The 2,500-nt window shown below is 40.3% G+C and overlaps 1 protein-coding gene across 3 annotated transcripts in view; it reads right to left on the bottom strand.

Annotated features, from left to right (window-relative positions):
* C10H1orf53 (chromosome 10 C1orf53 homolog) overlaps positions 1-2,500 on the bottom strand; it is a 30,951-nt gene that overhangs the window by 20,356 nt on the left and 8,095 nt on the right. The window lies entirely within an intron of this gene.

Genomic DNA, 2,500 nt, shown 5'->3' with positions numbered 1-2,500 from the left:
CCATTCGTGTACGCAAATCGTCTGTGGTTTTTCCAACGTAAAATCTGCCACAAATACAATGTAACAGATATACGATGAAGACTGTTGTACAGGTCACACGGTGTTTAATTTTGAATCTCTTGTTAGTCCATGGATGTGTGAATTCACTGCACTGTATTAGTGCACTGCATGTTGTGCAGCCCAAGCATTTAAAACATCCAATTTTCTTGCCCTGTCTTAGCCATGTAGAGCTCGTATAGGCCTGAGTCATATCTGGACGCATTAAAATATCCCTTAGAGATTTGCCCCTCCGGTAGCTGATCATTGGGGGTCTAGTTTCTTGCAGAGGTAACGTTTTATCACTTGATATGATTTTCCAATGTTCATCTAACACACCTCTGAAATCTCTCTTGTCCGGACTGTATTCGGTGACAAATGTTAATCTGTCCATGGTTGGTTGGTCCTTATTTCGTTCACTGCTGGTTAAAGCTTGATCTTGTGTCATACTCACCGCTTGGGCATAGGCTTCTTGTAGCACCTCATCCACATAACTCCTTTCTTTAAATTTCTGATACATATTGGTGAGTTGTTCTTCCTTCCCTTCTCTGGTGGAGTTATTTCTTACCACCCTCTGGAACTGTGATATAGGTAAAGCTTTTTTTATTCCTGTGGGATGACAACTTGTGTAAAGCAGCATTGAATTGCGATCTGTTGGTTTGGTAAAGAGTTCAGTACATAATGTGCCAGTTGATTTTTTTACTCTTAAATCCAAAAAGTCAATCACCTCACAATGATATGTTATTTTGAACTTCAAATTCACCGACAATTGATTGAGATTGTCAAACCAGTCATTCAGATCTTGTTGGGTACCACGCCATATTAAAAACAGATCATCAATGTACCTCTTGAATATGATGATATGACTGTCCTCAAATGTTACTGGGTTTTCTCTTTCAAAGGCTCCTAGAAAAATGTTGGCGTATGTTGGGGCCACATTTGAGCCCATAGCAGTTCCTGCTGTTTGTAAATAATACTGTGTCTCAAATTTAAAGTAATTCATTCGTAGACAATATTCAAGTAATTGTATCACAGTGTCTGTGGGTGGTCCCACGTAAGGATGTCTAAATAATTCTTTTCTAACCGCATGTATACCCTCATTATGCGGAATCACCGTGTACAAACTGGTCACATCCAGGGTGACCAGTATATCAGTGTCTCTGATGTCACTTAGCTTCTGTAAGATTTTTATCAATTCAATCGAATCTTTTAAATACGATGGGATCATCTGAACAAAAGGTTGTAGCATTCTGTCCAGATAGGTGGCAATGGGCTGTAGTATGGATCCTCTGGCAGACACTATGGGCCTGCCAGGTGGTTTGCTCGGGTGTTTATGTACCTTTGGTAAGGTATACAAGACGGGAACAATAGGATGTTCAACTTGTAGATATGATAATAGACTTGGCGAGATCTGATTTTCTTTCTTTAGTTGATTCAAATACTCATCAATCTTGCTCTTAAATTTTTGGGTAGGATTATTTGGTAACTTTTCATATACCTTACTGTCCTCCAACTGTGACATGATCTCTCTTTTATAGCAAACATAATCTTGGATGACCAGTGCTCCACCCTTGTCTGCTTCACGGATCACAATAGAGGCATTCTCTTGTAGCTTCTTAAGAGCTTGTGTCTCCCTTTTGGACAAATTATTCCTGATGTTACTTTTGTTCTTTCTGACAGTCTCCCTCATCTCATCACTGGTTAATCTGGAATATGTCAGAATACTTGGTTGTAGACTTCGAGGATCAAAAGTGCTTTTCTTCTTTAGTTCAAAAGAGGCTACATCTGTTTCTTTCGGGGTATCCTTGAAAAATTCTTTTAATCTTAGTGTCCTTTGAAACTTGTAAGAATCTACCAACATATCGAACTCGTTAGCATATGTGGTAGGTATGAAACTTAAGCCTTTATTAAGCACATCTTTCTCCTCTTGATTCAGCTCATAGCTACTTAGATTGATGATATTGTCAGCTAATATCTTCGACCCTGTCTTGGCGGTCTGCCTCTGCCACCGGTTCTTGTGCCCCCCCCTCCTCGTGTGGGGCCTGGGCGCTCCTCGTTTTTTGATCGTGTGATCATGGGTGCCACCCCCTCCCTTTGCCATTCTGTAGATGTTGATGGTGCCTCATTATCAGTGGCATTATCTGAACTGTCAATAGTCGTCAGGTTTCTGGGTTTATATACCCTGGGTCTTCTTCGTGACATCCTGAACTGCCTTTCTTCAGGGCTTAATGTCCATTGATATACTCTTTTCTCCCGGTAATCCGTGGTCACAGCTTCCCATTTCTTTTCTTTAAATGCTATTAGCTCACCTTCATAATCTTTAAGCTGTTTGTGCAGTTTGGTGAGCCAATCCTCTTGTTGGTCTTGTTCCAATTTACACAGATGATCAGTTTCAAATTGTGTGATTTCAATTTCCAGACTCTTCAATGTTGCTCCAGTCTCCTCAATTACCAATAACATGAGA

Source organism: Bombina bombina, chromosome 10, assembly GCF_027579735.1.
Source record: "Bombina bombina isolate aBomBom1 chromosome 10, aBomBom1.pri, whole genome shotgun sequence".
NCBI lineage: Eukaryota > Metazoa > Chordata > Amphibia > Anura > Bombinatoridae > Bombina > Bombina bombina.
The sequence above is the reverse complement of the archived record's forward strand: the minus strand, read 5'-3'. Positions and strand labels throughout refer to the sequence as shown.